The sequence below is a fragment of the Phyllostomus hastatus genome, unplaced genomic scaffold (genome assembly GCF_019186645.2).
Source record: "Phyllostomus hastatus isolate PE091 unplaced genomic scaffold, TTU_PhHast_1.1 phas_contig_348, whole genome shotgun sequence".
NCBI classification, from domain to species: domain Eukaryota; kingdom Metazoa; phylum Chordata; class Mammalia; order Chiroptera; family Phyllostomidae; genus Phyllostomus; species Phyllostomus hastatus.
This window is the reverse complement of record NW_025333860.1, coordinates 5,102,280-5,128,633: the sequence shown is the minus strand read 5'-3', so window position 1 is coordinate 5,128,633 and position 26,354 is coordinate 5,102,280.

Sequence of the window (26,354 nt, the reverse complement as noted above, 5' to 3'; positions counted from 1 at the left end):
GCATAGGCAGATGATTGTAACAAATATGACTATTTTTAATTTGATGTAAACTTGAATATAAAGAGACAACCATTGCATATTACTGATATAGACTTTCAAGAAATCTTCAATAAATGCCCAGAGCATAGGCTATTTAAATAAAAATAGCTGTCAGAAGCTAGTGGTGAGTATCTTACAAAGAGGAATCAAACAGAGAAGATAAAGAGATGCTTCTCTGGCAGGAACAGCATAAGTAGAGAAATTCAGAGAAATTCACCAGAGATAAGGATTTAGCCACTTTTATTTAGCACTTATAGGCACAATTTGTTAGAAGAAATGCACAATAAAATTCCCAACTTTGATTGAAATGTCAACCTGATGAGGATGAACAGGAAGGATATTTTCAGGATACTATGAAACTAGTTAAAACATGTGGTAAATAAATTCCAAGTCTGGACATTTCATTGCAGTGCGTAGTCTGAACACAGAACACAGGCTTAAACTGTATTTTTAGGTTAGGAGTCTTCAAACTCCTCATTTTGCAAGGGTGGTGGTGGGGAGAAGTCATTGCAGCTCCCTACAATGGGGAAATCAGACCTCTGTGCTCCTATGACCACAAATGTCCAACAAAATCCTTACCTACAGAAGCCAAATTATTATAAAGAAAATTAAAAGTATTATTCTACAGTTATTGTAATTCATAGTACATGTCTATCTGGATTTTGAAACAAGCCAATGCATCTAAAGGAAGATTTAATGAGATTGGAGTTTGTTCAAGAAATTGGGGATGATCCAAGAAAAAGACACTGTTGTCACAAGCAACAGGATTTCCTTCTTTTTTTAAAAAAAAAAAAATTATTTATTTTTAGAGAGGGAAGGGAGGGAGAAAGAGAGAGAGAGAGAAACATCAATGTGCGGTTGCTGGGGGCCGTGGCCTGCAACCTAAGCATGCACCCTGACTGGGAATCAAATATGCGATGCTTTGGTTCGCAGTCTGTGCTCAATTCACTGAGCTGTGCCAGCCAGGGCAGATTTCCTTCTTTTTAAAGGCAAAAATTATATTTTATTTTTTTTGTCCATTCATCTCCTACTAGACATTTAGATTGTTTCCATGTCTTGCTTATTATGAATAACACTACAGTGAATATGGGAATTCAGACACCTCTTCAAAATCTTGATTTCAATTTTTTGGATATATACCATATATACTCTAGAAGTAGAATTGCTGGATTGCATTGTAGTACTATTTTTAATTTTTTGAGGAAATTCCATACTGTCTTCCATAGTGGCTGCACCATTTGCATTCCCACCAACAGGGTATACTAATTGTTCCTTTAGTATACATCCTCACCAACACTTACTTTTTGTTTTTTATAATAGCCATCTGAACAGGTGTAAGGTGATATGTCATTGTCCTTTTAATTTTCATTTCCCTGAAGATTAGCAATGTTGATCACCTTTATAATATGTGTTGGTAATGTGTATGTCTTTTTTTGAGAAATGTCTATTAAGGTTCTTAGCCCATTTATATATTGGATTATTTGGGTTTCTGGCTATAGAGTTATAGGAGTTTCATATATATATATAATGAAACTTTTATCATATATATGGTTTGAAAATATTTTATTGCATTTCATAGGTTGCCCTTTTATTTTGTTGATTATATCCTTTGCCATGCCAAATCTTTTTTTTTTAGATTGATATAATCCATTTGTCTGTTTTTGCTTTTGTTGCTGGTGCTTTTGGTGTTGTAACTAAGAAATCATTGCCAGAGAGGGAAGATGGCGGCTTTGCTCTAGGCAGCATGTTTCTCGGCTTCTGTGAAGAGGAGGGAAACTTGTGGTTCGGTGGAGAAGCGGAGCAAGTGGACTAGGTTACCGAATCACTCTTGAAAGTAGGACATCAAAAATTATTGCGATCATTGAAAAACCAGACTACTGCTTCAGGACAAAAGGGCCCAGGGATCAGCGCGGCGACTAGGGGTGTGCAGTCCCCAGGCCCGGTGCTCCTGGGTCTGCCTTGGGGCTCCCGGGAGAGGGGAGTTGCTGCTCCCTCCTCTGGATACGGGGGTTGAGCAACTCCATGGGAGAGTTTGTTGCTTGAAGGCACAGATTGGCCAGTTGGACTGGGAGGGAATCGCCCAGGGACTCTGAACACCCCCCACCCAGAGACCTCAGAGAAGTGAGGGCCTCCAGTGGGCATGACCAGGGGCAGCCTGGAAGAGCACCCGCACCCCTAGCCCGGTGGAAGTGCAGATCAGTGGAGGACCCAGAGCCTGGAGGGGCTCGAGCATTTTCAGGTCTCCGGAGCCAGCAGTTCTGATCTGGGGAAGTGCACCCCCATCAGGAATCTTGACTCACGCGCTGTGATCCTGGAAGGGACGGGTGCTTAGTGCCTTCCTGTAGCCCGAATTTCAAAAGTTTGGTGGAGGGGCATGCCCTTTTATGACTCCCAGGGAGGGCGCAGTGAATCCCAAAATGTTGTGGGTGCCTCCTGAGATCATAGAGCGGAACCCTGCAGGAACCCCGGAGTCCGGAAGAACATGGCAGTGAGCTCCAGAGAGTGAGTGTGCTCAGGAGTGCCCAGGGTTCCTGAGAGACTTGCTGAGATCTGGCTGGGAAGAGAGAGAAGCATTTCAAAGGTCCCTCAGCCGGCTGAAGCCAGCAAGATCAGATAAACTGGTCTGGCCAGTTAGAAACCAACAAAAGGTTTTTTTTTTAATTTTGTTTTGTTTTGTTTTTGTGGCTGTTGTTGGATGATTGATTTTATCTTGTGTTTTAAGTGACATTTTATTTTTCAATTCTTACTATTTTTATGTCTCACAATCCCTTATGTTTCTCTTCCATTCATCCTAATAATATTCTTTCCAATCCAAATTTATCTCTCCTGCACTCCATCTTCTGCTTTTCTTTCCTTTTTTTTTATCTTGCAAGTTACTGTAAATTTGTATTATCTTTTTCTCACCTTTCTGACATTTTTTATTTTTTTAATAATATTTTGGTATTCTTTTTCTTTTTGTATAATCTTCTTTGCTTGGCTGGTTATACTGTCATTTGATAGGTTCCCCCTGGTATCTCAGTCAAAGCATGTTGATAATTTACTATCCTTCATCTGTGTTCCATTTTTACACCTCTCAAGGTTCTATACTCTTTATTCTTGTTATCTAGATATCATCGATTCTGCCACAAGACTGTCACTTTACTATTACTGTTAATAAGACCTAGTCCATACAATTGTAAATACTACTCAATACCCCTACCTGATCTCAGCCCACTTTGCAATTTCCTGAACTATACTATTGTGGGGGTTCTCTTTATTCTTTTACACACTACTCCTATATACTAATCTTTAATCCAACCCTACCTTAGAATCTGACCTCCCACAGCCTCACAGCTTTCTAGATCCAACTATCAATCCTCTCGTCCCCAATAAGAGTCTTACCCTCTTTCCATCCTTTCTAAAACGTGGATAGTGGGATGGAGGATCACGGTTAACACTACAAGGACCCAAAGGATAACCCATCTCTTCTCTACTGGCTGCTAATGTAAATATCATAGTACACTGTCTTGCTGTCTTAAACCATTTCACCTTACTCCTCCAACTGATCACCATAAAAAGAGTAGGGGGAAGCTGTGAATACCAGGATACACGAAGGAGATTGCACCACTGAAACGCACAAGTATTCTACCACAAAAGTTCACACCATAATTGCAGGGAACCAGAACAGATCAATTTAAGAAACAGAGGCTAACAAGAAGAAACCCACAAACAATGAGAAGACAAAGAAACAACCCGCAATTGAAGGGAAATGAGGAAGCCTCAGGAAAAATGCTAAATGAAATAGAGGCAACTCAACTATCAGATAGTGAGTTCAAAACAATGATTATCAGGAAGTTCAATGAACTCACAATGAGCTATCAGAAATTAGAGGGAAGCTACATCAATCTCACTGCAAACTATATAAACATGAAAAAGGAAATAGAAACTCTCAACAAAGGCCAAGAGGAAATGAAGAATAAAATTTCTGAACTGAAGAACACAGTAGAAGGAATGAAAAGCAGGGTCGATGAAGCAGAACATAGGATCAGCAAGCTAGGGGACAAAGTAGAAGAAAACACTCAGAAAGAGCAAGAAAAGGAAAAGAGGCTCAGAAAGAATGAAGAGGAATTAAGAGAAATGCAAGACAATATGAAATGTAATAATATCCGTATAATAGGGATACCAGAACGAGGAGGAGAAGAGCAAGGGATCAAAAACCTAGTTGAACAAGTAATGAAGGAGAACTTCCCTAATTTGATGAGAGAAAAAGTCACACAAATACAGGAAACACAGAGTCCCAATCAAGAGGAACCCAAAGAGGCCCATCTCAAGACACATCATAATTAAAATGGCAAAGTTTCAAGACAAAGAGAGAATCTTAAAGGCAGCAAGGGAGAAACAGGAAGTAACATACAAGGGAGCCCCAATAAGGCTAACAGCTGACTTCTCATTGGAAAAACTTCAAGCCAGAAGAGAATGGCAAGAAATACTCCAAGTAATGAGAACCAGAGGTCTGCAACCAAGGCTACTTTATCCAGCAAGGCTCTCAATCAAGATAGAAGGCCAAATAAGAAGCTTCCCAGACAAAAGAAGTCTAAAAGAATACACCTCGACCAAACCAGCTCTGCAAGAGATTCTAAAAGGACTGCTTTAAGGAAGGGAGGGAAAAGAGAGAGAGAGAGGGAGAGAGGAACACATGGACATAAAAGACAATGAATAAGTACCTATCAATAATAACCTTAAATGTAAATAGATTAAATGCTCCAATAAAAAGACATAGAATGGCTGAATGGATAAGAGAACATGACCCACATATCTGCTGTCTACAAGAGACCCACCTCAGGATAAAAGACCTGCACAGGCTGAGAGTGAAGGGCTGGAAACAAATTTTCCAAGCAAATGGACAGGAAAAAAAAAAAGCCGGGTTAGCAATACTCATATCAGACAAAATAGACTTCCAGAAAAGGTCCATAAAGAGAGGCCCAGAAGGTCAATTCATAATACTCAAGGGAAGAATCCACCAAGAAGACATAAATATTGTAAATATATATGCACCCAACATAGGAGCACCCAAATACATAAAGAAAATCTTAGAGGACTTCAAGAAAGATATGGACAGCAACACAATTATAGTGGGAGATTTTAACACCCCTCTATGAAAAATGGACAGATCTTCCAAACAAAATATCAACAAAGATATTGTGGCATTGAACAATACCCTTGATGAAATGGACTTTACTGATATATACAGAGCCCTCCATCCAAAAGAAGCTAAATATACATTCTTTACAAATGTACACGGAACATTTTCAAAGATAGACCACATGATAGGACACAAAACAAGCCTCAAGAATTTCAAGAAAATTGAAATCATTCCAAGCATTTTTGGACCACAAGGTACTAAAGCTAGAAACCAACCTCAAGGAAAAAAACCCAAAACACTCAAAATCATGGAGATTAAATAGCATGCTATTAAATAATAAATGGGTCAAGAATGATATTAGGGAAGAAATCAAAAGGTTTCTGGAAACAAATGAAAATGAACTCACAACAACCCAAAACTTATGGGACACAACCAAGGCAGTCCTGAGAGGGAAGTTCATAGGGATACAGGCTAACCTAAAAAAGTTAGAAACATTCCAAACAAACAACCTAACCCCACATCTACAAGAACTCAAGGAACAACAACAAAGGCAGCCTAGAGCAAGCAGAAGGAAGGAAATAACCAAGATCAGAGCAGAATTAAATGACATAGAGACTAAAAGCACAATTCTAAGGATCAATGAATCCAAGAGCAGGTTCTTTGAAAAGATAAACAAAATCAACAAGCCTTTAAGCAGACTCAAGAAAAAAAGAGAGAAGACCCAAATAAACACAATCAGAAATGAAAGAGGAGAGATTACAACAGACACCACAGAAATACAAAGGATTGTAAGAAATTACTACAAAGAACTGTATGCCAAGAAATTTGAAAACCTAGGTGAAATGGACAACTTTCTAGAAAAATATAATCTTCCAAAACTCAATGAAAAAGAAGCAGAAAGCCTGAACAGACCAATAACAACAAAAGAAATTGAAGCAGTAATCAAAAAACTCCCGACACACAAAAGCCCTGGACCAGATGGTTTCACAGGAGAATTCTACAAAGCATTTAAGGAAGAGCTAACTCCTATCCTTCACAGACAATTCCAAAAAATCCAAAAAGATGGGAGACTCCCAAACTCTTTTTATGAGGCCAACATCATCCTAATTCCAAAACCAGATAAAGACACAGCAAAGAAAGGAAACTTCAGGCCAATATCACTGATGAACATTGATGCTAAAATCCTCAACAAAATATTGGCAAACCGCATCCAACAATACATTAAAAAGATCATACACCATGACCAAGTGGGATTCATTCCAGGGATGCAAGGATGGTTCAATATTCACAAATCAGTAAATGTAATACATCAAATAAACAAAAGCAAAGACAAAAACCACCTGATCATATCAATTGATGCAGAAAAAGCATTTGATAAGATACAGCACCCATTCATGATAAAAACACTCAGCAAAGTGGGAATAGAGGGAACATTCCTCAACATAATAAAGGCCGTATATGGCCTACAGCCAACATCATTCTCAATGGGCAAAAATTAAAATCTTTTTCACTAAGATCAGGAACAAGACAAGGTTGTCCACTTTCACCACTTCTATTCAATATAGTACTGGAAGTTTTAGCCACAGCAATCAGATAAGAAAAAGAAATAAAAGGCATCCAAATCGGAAAGGAGGAAACAAAACTGTCACTGTTTGCAGATGACATGATAGTATACATAGAAAATCCTATAGACTCCACCAAAAAACTGCTTGACCTAATAAATGAATTTGGCAAAACAGCGGGGTACAAAGTCAATATCCAGAAATCAAAGGCATTTCTGTACACCAACAATGAAACAGCAGAAGCAGAGATCAAGGAAAAAATCCCATTTAAAATAGCAAAAAGAAAAAATAAAATATCTAGGAATAAACCTAACCAAAGAGGTAAAAAGACCTGTATTCAGAAAACTACACAACACTGAAGAAAGAAATCAAGGAAGACACAAACAAATGGAAACATATACCGTGTTCATGGATTGGAAGAATTAATATCATCAAAATGTCCATACTACCCAAAGCAATTTACACATTCAATGCAATTCCTATTAAAGTACCAATGGTATATTTCACGGACATAGAACAAACACTTCAAAAATTTATGTGGAATCATAAATGACCCCAAATAGCTGCTGCAATTTTGAGAAAGAAGAATAAAGTAGGAGGGATCTCAATACCCGACACTAAACTATACTACAAGGCCACTGTAATCAAAACAGCCTGGTACTGGCATAAAAACAGGCACATAGACCAATGGAACAGAACAGAGAGCCCAGAAATAAACCCAAGTCTCTATGGTCAATTAATATTTGACAAAGGAGGAAGCAACATAAAATGGAGTAAAAATAGCCTCTTCAACAAATGGTGTTGGGAGAACTGGACAGCCACGTGCAAAAAAAATGAAACTTGAACACCAACTTACACCATATACAAAAATAAATTCAAGGTGGATAAAATACTTAAATATAAAACGTGACACCATTAAAGTCCTAGAGGAGAACATAGGTAGGAAAATCTCAGATATTTCACGAAGAAACTTTTTTACTGACTTGTCCCCTAGAGCAAGGGACATAAAGGAAAGAATAAACAAATGGGACCTCATCAAAATAAAAAGCTTTTGCACAGCTAAAGAAAACAGTATCAAAATTAAAAGAGAACCAACTGTATGGGAAAACATATTTGCCAATGATATCTCAGACAAGGGTTTAATCTCCAAAATATATGAAGAACTTACAAGACTGCACTCTAAGAAGACAAGGAATCAATTAAAAAGTGGGCAAAGGACTTGCACAGACACTTCTCCAAGGAGGACATACAGAAAATCCAAAGACACATGAAACAATGTTCAATATCGCTAGCTATCAGAGAGATGCAAATTAAAACCACAATGAGATACCACTTCACACCAGTCAGAATGGGCATCATAAACAAAGCAACAAACAACAAGTGTTGGAGAGGTTGTGGAGAAAAGGGGTCCCTAGTGCACTGTTGGTAGGACTGCAGACTGGTACAACCACTATGGAAAGCAGTATGGAACTTCCTCAGAAAACTAAAAATGGATCTGCCTTTTGACCCAGCAATTCCACTGCTGGGACTCTATCCTTAGAACACTGAAACATCAATCCAAAAGAACCTGTACATCCCAATGTTCATAGCAGCATAATTTATAATAGCTGGATGCTGGAAGCAACCAAGATGCCCATCAGTAAATGAATGGATCAAAAAACTATGTTACATTTACACAATGGAATTCTATGCAGCAGAAAGAAAGAAGGAGCTCCTACCCTTTTCAACAGCATGGATGGAGCTGGAGAGCATTATGCTAAGCGAAACAAGCCAGGCAGTGAAAGACAAATACCATATGATCTCACCTTTAACAGGAACCTAAACAACGAAACAAAGAAACAAGCAAAATATAACCAAAGACACTGAAATAGAGGACAGGCTGACAGTGACCACAGGGGAGAGTAGAGGGAATTTCAGGGGACATTGGGAAGGGTTCACAGGAACAAACTTAAAGGACACATGGTCAAAAACTAGGGGGAGGGTGGTAATGGGAGGGAAGTGGGGAGGGGTGGGAGTGGGGGCTGGAATGGGAGTAAAAAGTAGAAAACTGTATTTGAACAATGATTAAAATAAAATAAAAAAAAAAGAAATCATTGCCAAAGCTACTCTCAAGAAGCTTTTCCCCTATGTTTTCTGCCGTGAGTTTTATGGTTTCAGATCTTTCATTGATGGCTTTACTTTGTTTGAGATGATTTTTTGTATGGTGTAAGATAAGGGTCCAATCTAACATTTTTGCAAGTGGATATCCAGTTTTCTTGCACCGTTTTTTGAAGAGACTATGCATGCCTCACATGTAGTCTTGGTACCAGTGTTGAAATGCAGATTTTACTGGATTTCAACTTTACTGAATTCATGTATTAGTTTTAACATGTTTTTTTTGGTAGAATCTTTAGGCGTATCTACAAAGAGATAATTTTATTTCTTCCTTTGGATTTGGATGTACTTATATCTTTGTTGACTATGTGAATATAAGTGGCAAGAGGGGACATCCTTGTCTTTTTCCTGATCTTAGAGAAAAATATTTCAGTTTATTACTGGTGAGCATAATAATAATAATAAAGGCCATTTTTTATTATTATTATTATTATTATTATTATTATTATTATTATTATTATTATTATTATTGCCTTTATAATGTTGAGGTAATTTCCTTCCAGTTTGTTCAGTGTTTTTATCATGAGTATTTAGTTTTTTTCAGTCACTTTTTCTGCATCTATTGAGATGACCCTATGATTTTTATCTTCCATTTTGTTAATGTGGTGTTTGCATTGCTTGATTTTCATACATCAAACCACCTTGCATAAAAGGGATACATCTTACTCCATCACTGTGTATGATCTTTTAACATGAGGTTGAATTTGACTTGCTAACATTTTATTGAGGATTTTTGCATCTGGATTCACCAAGAATAGTATTCTCTAGTTTCCTTTTCTTGTAGTGTTCATGTCTGGCTTTAGTATCAGGGCCTCTTAAATTAGTATGGAAGTGTTCCCTCCTCTTCAAATTTTTGAAAGAGTTCAAGAAGGATTGGTGTTGATTCTTTAAAAGTTTGGCAGAATTCACCCATGAAGGCCTGTCTGTGGTACTGAAAAATTGAAGTGGGGGGAGGTTTTGTTTACTGATTCAATCTCTTTACTAGTCACAGGTCTGTTCAAATTTTCTATTTCTTTATGATTTAGTGTTGGTAGGTTGTATATTTCTTGAAAAGGAATTATTTCTTCCTTGTTGTGCAATATGTTCCAGTTCATGATGGTCTTATAAATTTTTAAAATTTGTGTGACAGTAATTGTAATGTCTCCTATTTAATTGCTGATTTCAATTAGAATCTTCCCATTTTTTTCTTAGTCAAGCTAGTTTTGTCAGTTTTCATCTATTTAGTTTGCTATTTTTCTGTTTTTATATCTCTATTTGACTTATTTCTTAACACTATTCATGCTGAAAGAATACATTGATTATTATTTAATACTATAAAATCCAGAAAAGTTATGGTAATTATGGATGTTTATCAAATCCCAGAAACTTAACATTAAAGATTGAAGTGTAGTGACTCACTTGGCAAGAGACAAGGAAAGAAGAATGGCTTTATCTGTAACCCCAAAACACTTTCATCAAATTTGCCCACCCAAACAGCATTCACAGTTCTAGATAGCCTGGGAAACTGATATATTAATTTTCTGTCATCTCTCACAGCTAGGGGAATGTCATATAGTCTGATTCTAGCTGATGAGATTTGTGTGGAAGCCTGCCTGATGGGACTGAAGGGAGTATACAGAAGTCTGTACTTAAAAATTACCAGGCTTAAGGCCATGCCTAGATGATCAGTCTGACTGTGTTTATATGTAAAATGAATTGGCCAAACCGTGAGAATAGCAAGTTGGCTGTATTTTTGACAGCAGAATTTTTAAAGAAATTCCAGGCCTGGCCTGATACAACCCCTGATAGTTCAGCCCCTAACACAAACTTTACATCTTCAAGTTACACAGACGTGGGTAAAAAGCTGCTAGAGCAACTTGGGACACAGGATGGATATTTTCACCCCCTTTGCCTAAGGCAATGCCTTGGAGGACAATGAAAAAGGAAGATTTTGCAGAGAGCACACATGAAAGCTTCCAGTATGGCTGATCAGGAAAGTTATTCTGTTGAGGGCAGGAAGTCTCACTAATCCTAACAGTTCTGATACATGATGTATGTTGATTTTGGTATGTGATACAGGTTGAATGCTGCTGTATGTTTCCAAGTGCTCCCTTTTTCCAAACGGGATTTTTAAATTGTAGTTACTTGCTTCCCAACCATTGTATATTGTGGGTGCTATAAGCAGATAAGTTACCTTTCAAACATAAAATTTGGTTCCAGTGACTAGATGAACTTTGGGGCTTTTTAGAATAGTGGGTAAGAGAATTTGTATAATGAGGAAAAGGATTTATATGAATTTTCAGTAGACAGGATATAAACAGTTGATCAACCTTCTCTGATGTCAGGATTGGGTAGACAAGTTCTAGTTTGGGGTGAAATAGATACATCCTGAGTGTAGCTTCTGTGAAAACTTGCTTGATGTAGAAGAACAGAATTAATTGGCAGGGCCTTATTTACCCTTTAACTCTTCTGTCTTCTTTCTTCCTATAATTAAGATGTGATGTCTGGATATATAGTAGTTCTACTGTGAATTTTTGGTAATTAGCACAATAACAGCATCATGATCTCTTGACACGGTTACTGAGCCATTCAACCAACTCTGGTCTCTCTAGCTCTGGATTATTGGTTAGGTACTATATTATGTGCAGTTGTAAGCATTCTTCAATAAAGCATCTAAAATGGAAAGTTTTATTATCTTAACTTTTTTTTTAGGAGCTCAAAGCATGAGAGATTCCTAAGACCCATGTTAATATTCAGCTAATGTTTAATCTGGACAATCATGGAATAGTGATTGAATTCTCTTCTGTTTCTTTTGTTCTTCTTTGTTTTCTTCCTTATTTGTGCATTGCTTTTTTAACCAATATAAGCATTAATTTATTTAACAATCACCTATCATCTATTACATTAAAATGGTATTTGCAAAGGCATTTTTCTATACATATACCTTATCATGTCTAGCACAGATTGTTGTTATTATATACATTTATAAAACAATGTATTCAGTTACTTTGAACTTACTTTTATGTTCCAACTTTAGTCATTATTTTCATTGTTAGAATTTTAAGGCTACTCTGTATATAGTAGCCTCCTTTAATATGTGCCTAGCAATTTGTAAATGAATGATGATCTGAATACATGACATATTCTAACTTTAATACTTATTGAATGCTACTTATGTGCTACATATTATGATATAGACTTTTTGCATGTTCCTTTTATTTAATCTTTGCAATAATCTCAAGGCTGCACATCTATTTTATCTATATTAGGAAAGTAAAATTCAGGAAAACTATGAATTAATCAAGATTTTATTTAGTGTTACTGTCAGTGCCAATCATTGCAGTGAGAAAAAAACAGTTGTCCCTGCTCCATGATCTCATACTTTACAAGGGAAGTTCATAGGCAACTTGGGAGGTGCTATAGAATCCCAGGGGAGAAGGACATGATTATTTGGCAGGAGGGACACACAGGAAAGACTTTTCATAAAAATGAAATTGGAGGTAAATCATAAAGATCATGTTACGGTTTTTCCCAGTAGAGGAAGAACAGGCACACTCCACACTGTCAGAGGTGGGGTCCAACTTGCAGCCCATGGGCCACATGTGGCCCAGGATGGCTATGAACGTAGTGTATTATGATATTAACAAAATCGTAAATTTACTTAAACCATTTCTTTTTGGTTCATTAGTTTTCATTAGTGTCTGTGTATTTAATGTGTGGCTCAAGACAGCTCTTCTTCCAGTGGTGTCCAGAGACGCCAAAAGCTCGGACAGCCTAAGAGGCCCATTCACCTGCATATTCAGGAAATTGCCGGTGTTTCTGTGTAATTACAACACCAACTCCATGGAGCCAGAATGGTGGCAGCATGGTGACAGGGTCCCACAAGCCAAGTGGAATGGCATTTTGAATTCCATTCTAAAAGATTTCTATTTTACTGTGTAAAAAATATGGAACTATTGAAATTTTTAAAAACGAGGGATGTAAAAGAACATAATGAAATGTGCATTTTAGAAAAATTAGTCTGGCAATTGAATAAATATTGACTATAATAAGGAAGAAATTTGAAGACTAAAGCAGAAAGAGATGCAGAGGTACAGTCAGTAGGACATGTGATTGAATATTTGAGGAAAATGAGGAATCCAAGATGACCTGAGGAATTCAGAAAGAAAAGCACATTTAGAATATGGTTGGCAGAAAATGGAACACCTCAATATCTACCACACAGGTAGAAATAGGTTCCAGTTTGTGTATACAGTTAAATCTTCCTTAGATATAAACTTAATTATTCATAGTACAATTTACTGTATTTCTTCTTCAGGATTCAGAAAACAACAAATGTGGAGGATGACTGTTCACACAGAAGAAAAAGTTTCTCATGGGTTTTTATGGTACATCTTATGCAAGAACTATCTAGGCTTTTATGGATAAATTTGTATAATCCATATCATGATGTCTTTGAAAATTATGGGAGATAATACATGATCAGATGGAACAAGTAGACTTCTGATTAGCTCTTGTTAACACACACACACACAGATTTCTTACTGTTTTTCATGATTTCGATCAATTTAGATATTCAAGCATATATTTTCATTCCATTGGTTTTACTACAACTGAAAAAATAGTTTTCCTGAGCACTACTAGGATTTTAATGTTTAAATTAATATATTCAATTACTCTATCTTACTTTTGTGTTTCAACTTTAATCATGAATGTATCTTTGTTGTTAGAGCTTTGGAAGGATCCTATACATATAGTACCCCTCTTTTTAACATGAGTTCTGACCCCATTGAAAAAAAAGACATGCACTTGTGATATCAGAAATAAGATATCACTTCATTACACATAAAGGCAAATCTAGAGAATGCAACACAGTATCAGAATTGGCTAGCCAGCACCTCTCCAGTCGACACCTTGCAACAGTGTTCGAAGGGTAATGTGTCTGTCTACAGAAGAGAAACTTTTAGCCAGGTTGCTGTGTGATCACTAGTCTGTGGCCAAAAAAAAAAGAAAAAGGAAAAGACTGAATCTTTGCATGTTAGATTAATTCTATCCACTAGAGAACCATGAACTAATTGCTATATGCAGATTCACTAGGAGATTAGTCATACTTGCAGAATTAAGAGGAGCAGGATTATTTTAGGAAATTACTGATCCTGGAATGAAAAAGGAGGAAAGGCAGGAACATTCCCACTTAGTGTTTGTTTGGAGGTACTTATTACTGTTTTAAAAAATCTTGGCATATATATGGGGACATTCAAATGAAAGCAGTGTCTCAGTAACCTGCTGGGTCAGCAGGATTACTTGAGGAAAAATTATAGATATCCTAATCCAAATTTACTAAGTCAGAATTTTAAGTGATACCTAGAGGATCTATAGTTTCAAAAACTCCTCAGAAGCTTTTGTTTTAGATAACTGTCTATTTCATATCTCAGTTGAAGTCATACATGAAGAGTTAAAAAATGTTGCCTCTGGTTATCATTGCAATCATTTTCTCTGCTTATAATGATCATCATCACTATTATTCTATAATTCATGTTCTGCCTGTTGATAAATGATTGGAGTTTTCTCTCTTAGGCATTTCTTAAAAGTGGATAGAGGAAGCCTAAATCCAAAGAAACATGTTGAAATTTAAATATTTGTAAGGATGCTACTGAATGTCCCTAGTAGGGCTTCAAGTAGAAATGGGATTACTTTGGCAGAAAGAAAAATAGAAAGTAGAAAAATTTAGCACTCCTAAAATTTAAATTGCTTGACCAGGTTTCCATACTATCTTATCAATAAATTATGGGTCAATTATTGAATAAGAATTTAAGCCAAAAACAATTTCACATAAATTTTCCTATTATACTAAACTATATTTCAAGGTAAGTAACATGTTGTAATGAATGACTATTGATAATAAGTCAATATTAAGTTAATATTGTGTTTAATTTTTGAAATTTTGAACTTAAAAGTTGAAATATGAATATATCATTAAAGTAATGCATTTTAAACATAATTATTAAGAATGTCACTTGAAATAGCATCAAAGATTCACATGCCATTCTTTAATTTCTTTTTGTTTAATATAATGATATAAGTTGACAGAAAATCAGTGTTTTCTTAAAAGGATATAATTTGTGCTATATTTTTTTCTGTCCACACTGTATCATAAAATGTCTATGTTATGGAAAGGAAAGTTTTACTTATGAGATAATGCAAATATAAGAAAGGTTCACTTTTGGTATTTCCTGATGTAAGCAGATGAAAAAAATCTAAAACTTAGTCTGAATGCTATATGCTAGGAAAAAATATGCAGTCACATAATTAAAATGGAATTTGAATAGTTGATATGCTTAAGTTCAGGGCAAGTATCTGGGTTTTTTTTCTTAAATTTATTTTAAAATCAAACTATTTATTAGAAAGCTAATTCTTCCTTACTAAACATTCTTAATGCAAATAAAATAATCTATTGAATATTAATAAATTTAACTATAATATGTAGTAAAATTTACTAATGCCAGCTTTATCCTCACATTTGCAGTAAGGATAAAATGACCTGTACATCTGAACTAAAAATACATTATCTTTCCTAAAGCTAGTAGGTTATAGGAGAAGGTGCTGCTGGTATAAGTGAAAGGGAAACAGAGGGAAACCAATAACAAACCTTCAGAGGGGGCAGGGGGACTAGATAAAGGAAGGTGGAGGGATTAGCCAAAGAACTTATATGTATAAACCATGGACATACACAACAGTGTGGTGATGGTCAGAGGGATGGAGGTGGGCAAAGGTGGGTAAATCGAGACATGTGTAATAGTGTCAACAATAAAAACAAAGTTAAAAAAGGAAATTAAAGTATAAGAAGAATTTAATATATAATATTTATTGAAATAAATATATACATTTTTAAAAGCCAACAAACAGAATTTATATGTAATTTAAAATTCCTTTTGCTTCTCTTCTTAGTGTTGAAACTCAGTGAAATTGCATTTTGGTCATTTTTATTGGTTTTTGAATGCACTAAGATTTTAAGAAAGAGTGAATCATAGAATTATGACAATAAAGACTTGTCTTGATGAACTTCATTATAACCTCTCTAAGTGCAGCTTCAGGCCTGCCTGCTGTAACTCAGTGGATTGAGTGTGGGCCTGTGAACCGAAGGGTTGCCAGTTCAATTCCCAGTCAGGGCAAACACATGCCTGAATTTCGGGCCAGGTCCCCAGTGGGGGTGCATAAGAGGCAACCACACATTGATGTTTCTCTCCCTCTCTTTCCCCTTCCCTTCCACTCTCTCTAAAAATAAATAAATAAATTCTTTTAAAAATAAATAAATGCAGCTTAATTTTGGCATTAACAAGACAAGCACTTCTTTACATACAGTGATTTATTCAGAGTATCTGGGGTAAAGTCTTGGTATATATTGGGAACTAAATAAAGGTTATTTGTGTTATTTGTATCCTGTTAAAAGGAATGGATAGCAATAAACAGTATTAATACATTATTAAGTATCGGTAATAACAAAGTTAATGAAACCTTCACATTGGAGATGGGCAGGTTTTAAAATTGCTACTTTCAAGCATGGTAAATGGTTTGATCCCTACCTAAAGCTAACTTTTTCTAGGATTAGCACATATGATAAACTGAGATAGGAGGTGCATGATTAGTAAATGGTTATATATTTAACAAAAAAATTGGAAGCCCTGTATCCTGACTTGTGTATGCTACCTGCCTTGTCTTACAAGATGAGTTAAAGACAGCCAATGAGGTTGTATTCTAGGAATTCATTTCTCATATAACTGCTTGTAATGCACAGGAATTAGCTCTTTATAATAAGGTCAATAGGATATATTCAGTAGGAAATTCATAAAACAGAATATGGACAGTCACTTATCTTTTTCATTTGTAAGTTCAAGAGTAAGTAGAGATTCCACAAAGGGAGGGAACATTCTCTTTTTGTGCCCATGGAAGGTGTGACATAAAAGGCCCACTTGGCTTCTGGGTAAGTGAATTCTTATTGTTTTGATTTAGTTTCTCCAAAGTCAATTGCTAGAGGATGAAGTTAAAAGATGCCTGATGATTCATTCATTCTCCAATTGCTGGGCAGGATTTTGCATGAGGGTGTTTCTGGGATGGGGATGGGGGTGGAAATAAGGCAGGTGCTGGGTCTATTCTCATTGGCAAATTGATAGCTCTGGGAAAATTCAGTAATAAAATTTGTAAGAGAGGTGTCCTTATCTATGCAGTGTTTTGAGCAGAATGTCCTAAGTTTAGATTATTTGTGATAAAACAAACCAGCAATCTATTGATTTAGAGACATAGCTCTTAAACAAAGGGGAAAGGGGTATAAGGTAGCAACATTTCATGACTTAAATGTTCTCATGCTCTCTGCTGTATAAGGGGAACACAAGTATCTCTTTTAGAGGACTTTTCTATTATTGTTGGCTGGGGAGTGCACTCTGGTGCCACAATATGGGATGTGGGAGCCACACAAGAGGTACCAGATCTCTCCTTACATTACCGAGGCCTCTTGAATGATTGTATTCTTTAAATTACTGGTAAATCTTGATACTGGGAAAGTTCTTTGATCTGTGGGAAGCTGATATTTTGTGTTAGCTTAACTGTTACAAGCAAAATGAGTAGGAACAACTCTTGGAGTATCATCTTCAATGGTATTTTTACTAACATACTAAGTCTATTAATAACAATAGAGCTTATTTGGAACCAATAAGGGAACACAAGATTCACAGCTAGTGACAGTTGATATTTCTAGGCCCACTGTGAGAATATAGAAACAGCCTTGAACATTTATATCCCTTGCTGATTAAAATTTAGTGAGAAGTGTATTCTGGTTGCAGGATGTATGGTCCTTCAAATTTAACATTTGTAATTTTTGATGCTGAGTATGGCAGTGCTTCTGAGGAGGAAATAAAATAGTTCACAGTCTCTTACAGGGAGGGAGGTTTACACCCCACCTCCCAGAAAATACCAGTTTCTGTTCTCAAAAATCTTCTCCATTTTCTTCTTTTTCCTTGCCTTCAAATTCAACAACTATCAAGAGAGCAATTCTCTGAGTAAGATATTCTGAAATGTGTCTGCTCTCTGGCAGCACAAGGTGAGGCGTGTGTCAATAGTGCAGGCAGTGCACCTCGAGTGGGGATTCATTTATAATGTTTGCCAATCCTTGATTTCAGTCGATCCACACACCACAAGGTCAGCTAGAATTAGATAAGACTGTTTATAAAAGATGGGGTGACGCTACCTTCAAAGATAATCTATAAATTGTTAAGCGATTTTTATTCTAATTTTCAAAGGCATACACCGCTCAAAGAGCTGGGAAGTAAAATAAAAACTCTGGCAATAGAATTTTCAAGATAATTTAAACAAAATGATTTGAAACAACAAAAGGCCTTCTTTTTTTTCCAGTTCCAATGTCAGATATTTGTACAGCAAATCAAAAGGAATATCTTGGGGAAGGAATAGTGCATTTCATTGCAAAGGCATTTCTGTCCACCTCAAGAGTCTGCTCAGATGAGGCCAGTGTTAGAATTCCATAAAAGCATAGTCCTTTTGATGTTGGTTTCATCTTCTTAATTCATTTAGAGCAAACCTCTTAGAATTGTAGTAAGTAACAGCATAAATAACTTCATAAATAGATACTGAAATTTTCTACAGCCAGCTGAATATGTACTATAAGTGGTTTCCCCAGAAATATACTTGCTTGGGAAAAAAAAAACTGAGGCATTTAAATTTGTTGTTGTTCTGAGAAAAGTAATACTGTATTCATAATTGAATATTTTTACCAAACATTTAATAGTTCTCTAGCAATTTATGAACTCTATTTAATATCAGAATAAGACAGATTTGGTTTAAATCACAGTTTGACAGTTTGACATAGAGTAAATTACTTCATGTTTCTAAGACTAATTTTTTCTTCTGAAAATATAAGCAATGAAATACTACCTCATAGGTTTGTTTTGGTATTATGAGATAAATTAATGAAAATAATATATCAAATACCTTAGCACATGATAAGAACTCAGGAAATATTAGCAATTATTATTTCTGTGAATAATAGTGTTATAATTTTAATAATCCAGTGCTAATTATCCATTGATTGTCTCAGTTATCAGCATGATACAACATGAGTATTTATAAATATAATAATGTGCAGCTTACAGAACAAAAACAATTCTCTAAAATAAAAACCTTTTTCCTGCTCTGGGCTAAAGCTTTGTGATCTGATATAGGTACCAATCATACCTAAAGGATTTCTTAAGTAGAGAATTTATTTCAGAAACCAAGTTATTTCTTATTTTAATTAAATACTGTGTTGGCCGAAACATTTTTCCCCTGAGATGGCTCTAGTTGTGCTTAGTTTTCTTTAACTTCATTTGAAACAATTTTTTTAGATTGTATTGTGACAGCTTCATATCAGCTTGCATTGAAAAAAATTATCAAAATTGGTGAATTTTTATGTAGTCATTTTAATATTGAGAATGAAAGAAATGCAACATTTTTATGTGTTATTATTTCAAGAAAGGTAAAAATGCAACTGAAACACAAGAAAAAAGATTTGTGCAGTGTATGGAGAAGGTGCTGTGACTGACACAATGTGTTGAAATGGTTTCCAAAGTTTTGTGCTGGAGATTATTCACTGGATGGGTACACCAGTAGACCTGATTGTGATTAAATCAAGACTATAATTGAGAATTATCAATGTTACATCACATGGTAGATAGCTGACATACTAAAAATTTCCAAATCAATAGTTATTGGTGAAAATGAAAAATGTGTCTTTTATTTTACATAAAAAATGGACTTTTATTCTGCATCACTTGTCAGTTACATATTGGGGATACATAAATAGCAAAACATGGGAAAAATTTCCCAAGGATAAAAAAAACCGTAGAGACCATATTATTATACATACATACTGTTTATTATATATGCATGCAATGCATATATACAATGTATTAAATATGGAGGTCTAGAATTAATTTGTTAGTCATCAGTATGTTAAGGAATGGTGTATTTGGGAATGGGGTGATGTCATGGATGTTCAATTTGTATTCTCTGATGTATCCATTTGTGGTCCAGTCTTAATTTGTATATATCCCACCCATATCAATACCTTTTATTCAGATTCCAAAGAGTTTTGTTTGCAGCCACCAAAAAAGGCTGTGTAATTGGGCAGCTCTGACTCTTGGCAATTGTGTTCTTTTAGTGGTGAGAATTTTGGGGGGTCAGAAAACTTTATTTTATGATTATAGTTATCTTGGTTATGGTTTTAAAGTTATGTTTATTGGGGAGGGATTATTCATTCTTAGAACCTTGTTGCGTGTGGGTCACCGGCCAGCAGTGACCACGGAACGCTGAGGATGGCTCGACAAAAACACGCGAGAGAAAAACAACATGCACAGAGACAAACTAGTTTCTGTGGGGAAGTAGGGATGAAATGGCCACCCCCCCGGTGGAGAGCGCCCTGATTTACTGTCCATACCTGCTTTTATTAGGCTCATTTTGCATAATAATTCAGGTAAAGTACAGTACTCATTAGGGGGAAGTAAGGAACCACAGAAAACAAAGAACTCTGCCGGTCTATTGAGTTGGGGGTCAAAGAGCTGTAAGACTGAGGAACAAAATAACTTCCTCCTAAGACCCTTCTCATTCAACTGAGAGCATTCTAAACAAAGAAGGTTTCACAGTAATTTACATGTTCTTTCTTAGGCCTGATCACCCTGGGGAATCCGCCCTTCTCAGTACCGAGCTGCAACACCCTGTCATTGTTTCAGGCTTAGGTGGAGCAAGGGAACTAAGGCAACTGGGAGACGAGGAGGTTTTTTTTTCCCAGATGCTGAGAACTCAGGCTATGTCAAAGCCAAGGAGCGAGGGTCCATCACCCCCTTTTGCTGCAGCCCCCCAAGTCCTTTTGGGGGCCTCCCAAAGTGATCGTGCCTGTCTTAGATCGTTCCCCCCGTGGGGAATCTTACCCGTCTTTGGCTAACCAACCAAGCTTTTTGGGGTTCAGTCATGAATAAAGCAGCAGAAGCAGCATTCCTGCCAGGGAGGTAAGCTTTTGTCTCCTTGCTGGCTTACGGTTCCAAGGGCGTTCCCTCAGCCTTAGCCTAGGCGGGGGTTTCAGCTCCTGATACCAGTCAGGGCGGTTCCCAACAGAACCTGAGTCAAAATTAAATTCTGCCTCTGTGACCTACTTAAGAGACCAACAGTTCTGGTTTACCCACTATTAAGGAAGTTCCTGTGATGTAGGACTTTCAGTTTTAAAACTGGGAAATTTTGGGGCAAACTGGGATGATTTTATCACTCCAAAATTTCTATGATATCTTCTGTATAAGTCATTAAACATACTTCTGGATATGACAGAATGTATCAAATGTACAGTACATGATAAGCACTTTTCTGCTTATCAAATAAAAAGTTAAAATGATTCTATGAAGTGAGTGTTAGCATATTTTACATGTGAGAAAATTAAAGCTTTGAGAGGTTCTAATCTGGGTTCTATCTATATATTATGCCACATGCTATATATATAACATATCAAATATATCATATGTAATATCCATCTATATAATCATGCTTTATTATACTGTTAACATTTTCTTATGCTATCAGAAATATTTAGAATTTGGGTTTTTTTTGAATGGCGAGTAAAATTTGAAAAACTCCCTGCCATGGTAGCTGCCCTCCTCTCATAAGGGCCGTTTGCCTACAAAGAAGAACCCCGTTGACCCTCATTTTTTTCCAGGAAATTACTGGCCACATAAAACCTTCTACCCCAACAATGAATAATCCTTCCTTTATAAAAATGTCTCCAAACTGCTTGATTGTCCATTGCAACCAACCAGAGACCAACAATGCACTAGAAGACCAATCAGCAAGTCTTCCCAACTTCCAAAAATAAAAAATTCCTCCCTCATAGAATGCTTCTCGAGATTCAGTTTTACTGTTCTTACTCCATGACATGTACTCTTTTCTAACACCTTTGGTCCTTTGCTGAAATGAAAGTGATGGCTGAAAGATCACCCTACTGTAAATATATGAATAAACCACCATTGTTAATTTTGTCTTGAACTTATTTTTGTCTTTAAGAAACAAAATAAAAGTGCAAAGAAAACTGTGTGAACCTTTGACACAGTTCCTAGTGTCTACACATTTTCAGATTGTCTAGTTTTCTAACCTGTACCAATGAATTGCATTAAAAGAAACAGACAGACAGACAGGCAGACAAACAACCCCCCTACAGTTCTCCCAAGGTTCTCTGGTCTCTGACTAGCTTTACACTTCAGCTGATCATTCTTCACTCCCCATACATTCTCTATATCCTACTAGGTTGTTTTGAGTGCACCATTTTCCTAATGGGAATAGTAATGATGTTGTGGAGGAAGTGGTGAAAGAGCAGTAGGGCTCTCTCAGTACTGGTATCCACGCCAGGGAAAGAGAGTTGTGCAGTTTTGAGATTGTTGTGGATTCCAGGGAACAAATGGAATTACCTGTGCTCAGTTGGTAAATTCACATAATCTGCATGCACCTCTGACCAAATCATATTAGTAATGACTATCCATTTACCTCCTTGTGCAAAAATATGTGAAATGAAACAAACTAAAACAAAAAGCAAAATTTGGTGTGCAGCAAAACGTATGTAAATATGTATATATCCTCCTCCCTTTCCTTAAGTCTGCTAGTAAAATGATGTATTTTGAAGTTTGGCTACTGCCTTTTCATAAAGTCATGATTTTAGAGTTTTAAAGGCTTTTTTGCCTAAGGACCTCAGTTAACAGATTAGAAAATGATGGCATAGAGATGTTAAGCTATTTATATAGGGTTATAGAACTAGTAATAGAAATAGTAGAGCTGAAAACCGTATTGTCTTGGCCCAGTTTCCCAGAAGAAAAAACAGAGATGGAGGCTTATGTGAGAGTACCTTATTTGCCAGAGAGGAGGAGTGACGATTGAGGAGTAAAAAGTTGAAGGATGGGAAAAGATGGAACATATTGTTACCCAGTTGGCCACTGCTGCAGATGACTCTTCTTGAGCCTGTCTCCTTAGAGGCAAATGGGACCAGTATTTACCTATTGGCTTTTATATCCTAGTGGTCAAGTATGACACCAAGAATTTAATTCCCTCATATTTCTGTGATGCATATCACAAGTGCCAAATGTTTTCCTATTGATGTCTCATGTCAGTGAGTCAGAGATTCCTGAGAACAATGTAAAAAGCAGTAGGCTCAGGCAAAGTTGGAATATACAGTTGATTTACTTGTCAGAAGTTAGTTGAAACCTGTGCATAACTAGTGACTAGAAACCACAGTTTAGAGTGAGAGGTAAGGCTGAGAAGATTTCAATTGGTGTATAAGAGGTATCTAATCATTGTCATGGGTGATTTAATATAGGTTTAAATTTATATGAGTAATCTACTTGTCAATCAAAACTGGTTTCTACTGTATTATACTGCATCTACTGAGTTCCTTACAATCATTTTCATTTCTCATGTCAACAATTCAGCCCTTTTTAATAATTTTCAGTAGAAGTTGGAATCATTTTATAGGTCATTAGCTCATGAAATCATAGAATGTTTTGCCATTTTCATTGTATATTTTTTTCCAAAATTTCAAAATCTATGTCAGTTATGGCTATACAAACTTTTACATATGCAGTGAAATACTTTGTTTATTAATTTAGCTTACTCTGCATTTATTTTGCCAATCATCCCAAACATTTAACATTTCTTTGTTTCTCACTGACTTCTGCATATGCTTTTCTTTTGCACAGAGTACAGTCCTCTTATGAATCAGAAGATGAAGGCTTTTTACCTATGCCAATTACAAATGTTTTATCTGTCTGTAGATTTAAATTGTTTAAATCAGACAAAGAAAATTCTCTGATCAAATTCTATATGCAAAGTCAACCAAAACATTATGTTCTATTAGAAATGCAGGTAGTTTGACACTATTTAATGGAACACAGTGGTGTTCCCACGATGTCTTGACAACCTGAAGTGTGTCTCCTGAATAGACTTGTGAAAGTTTAATTGGATAGGAGACTACCCCACGAGAGACCACTAGCACTTTAATAGCTAGCTGCAGACCCCTAGTGAGGTTGAATAATTACAATCAAGGAACTATAGCCGTTTCCATGACTGCACTTATACTTTTGCAGAAAGGCCTATTTTCCTCGACATGACAGTTCACTTTGTATTAATTATAGATTACATGCTTCAGCCCTCTATCATTATGCTAGCATATTCTCATAAAGAATGGTACATTAACCATGAAATACTGTGTTTGTTGCATGTATGACTGTTCAACTCCCTGCACTGGGTGTGTGCATGTGGAAGAAAGGGAAAAAGAGGTCACTTTATAAATGTTAATGGCACCAGATGTGCAAATAACAAATCAAAAGGTAGTAAAGGAGAGGCTGGCACACTCCCAAACTAAAATGGAGCTATCATTGTGCACTTTACCCTCTATTTCCATTTTCTAACACATATTAGTTCAGAATACAGCAGATTTGAAATATAGTTAACACTATATAATTGAATTATTCCAGTTCATTGGAAGTTAAGAATTTTCAGTAAAGCCACTCCTAATGGTTGCTCTTCAAACCTCTCTGATTAGTGACTATAGATCTTGGTCTGGGGAAGAAATTCACCTACTGTGTGCCTATCACTGAGGTAGAGGCTAAACCCACATAACTCATTGTGAACAAACCTCTTTAAACTAAAAATTATTATACTCACTATACAGTAAGGGGAAACACATCTAAGTTAAACTGTATTCTGTGCCGGGGGAAGGAAAAACTGGATTCATTTTCCAGACCATCACATGCCAACATTTATACACATTTGATAACATTTCTGCATTGATAAAAAGGAAGTCAATTTCTGCATTGACTAAAAAAAGTAGGACAATACTGACAAAGTTTTTCCGAAACTATTAAAATAAGCTCTATGCATGATAAGATTGTGTCATGATTTCCAAAACTGGATCTCAGTAAATCAATTGGGTTTTAATACGAATGGGTCTTATGCACTTCAAATGTATCTTAACTATCTCAGTGGAAAATGTGTATTAACATATCCTCAAGTTTTTCAAAACAGTTTACTTTAACACTGCTTCTTCTAATAATATACCATGATGAGGGCTAGGCAGGTTGTTAGGTATTCTATCAAATTTTCTATATCTGTCTCTATCTTTCATATTTCTGATTATTTCCCAGAGAGGTTTCAAAATAAGATATGGTAGCTATTGAGCAAAATATAGTTTGATGGGTTAACTCTTATAATTTATTTTAAAGCATATTTTATTGATTATGCTATTACAGTTTTCCCAATTTTTCCCCTTTGCTCCCCTCCACCTGGTACCTTCCCTTCAACAATCCCTCTACTTAGTTCATTCTCATGGGTCATTTATATAAGTTCTTTGGCTTTTCCATTCCTTATATTATTCTTAACATCCCCCTGTCTATTTTGTACCTAACAATTATGCTTCTTAAGCCCTGTACTTTTCCCCATTCTCCTTCTTTCCCCTTTCTCTGTTGATAACCATCCATGTGGTCTCCATTTCTATCATTCTGTTCCTGTTCTAGTTATTTGCTTAAGTTTTGTTTTTGTTTTTGTTTTTGATTTTTCAGATTCAGTTGTTGATAGTTGTGAGTTTGTTATCATTTTACTGTTCATAGCTTTGATTTCTTTTTTTCTTAATTCCCTTTAACATTTCATATAACAAGGATGTGGTGATGATGAACTCCTTTAGTTTTATCTGATCTGGAAAGTACTTTATCTGCCCTTCCATTCTAAATGATAGCTTTGCTGGATAGAGTAATCTTGGTTGTAGGTCTTTGCTTTTCATCACTTTGAATACTTCTTGCCAGTTCCTTCTTACTTGCAAAGTTTCTTTTGAGAAATCAGCTGATAGTCTTATGGGAAATCCTTTGTAGGTTACTGTCTCCTTTTCTGTTGCTGCTTTTAAGATTCTCCCTTTATCTTTAAACTTTGACATTCTAATTATGCTGTGTCTTGGTGTGGTCCTCTTTGGGTCCAAACTGATTGGGACACTCTGTGCTTTCTGGACTTTATGTCTATTTCCTTAGCTAAATTAGAAAAGTTTTCTGTTATTTGAAAAAATAAGTTTTCAAAATAAGTTTTCAAAATAAGTTTCAAATAAGTTTTCAATTTCTTGCTCTTCCTCTTCTTCTTTTGACATCCCTATGATTCAAATGATACATTTGGAGATGTCCCAGAGTTTTCTCATTCTCTCATCATTTTTTTTTTTGAATTCTTGTTTTTTTCATTCTGTACTGGTTGACTGTTTATTTCTTTCTTATGTTCCAAATAATTGATTTGAACCCTGGGAAGGGATTTCCTTCACTTCACTGTTGGTTCCCTGTGGATTTTTATTATTTCACTTAATGTTGCCTTCATTTCTTTCCTTATGAGTTTGCCATACTCAATGACATCTGCAAGCATCCTTATCACAGCAGTGTTTGGAACTCTCCATCTAA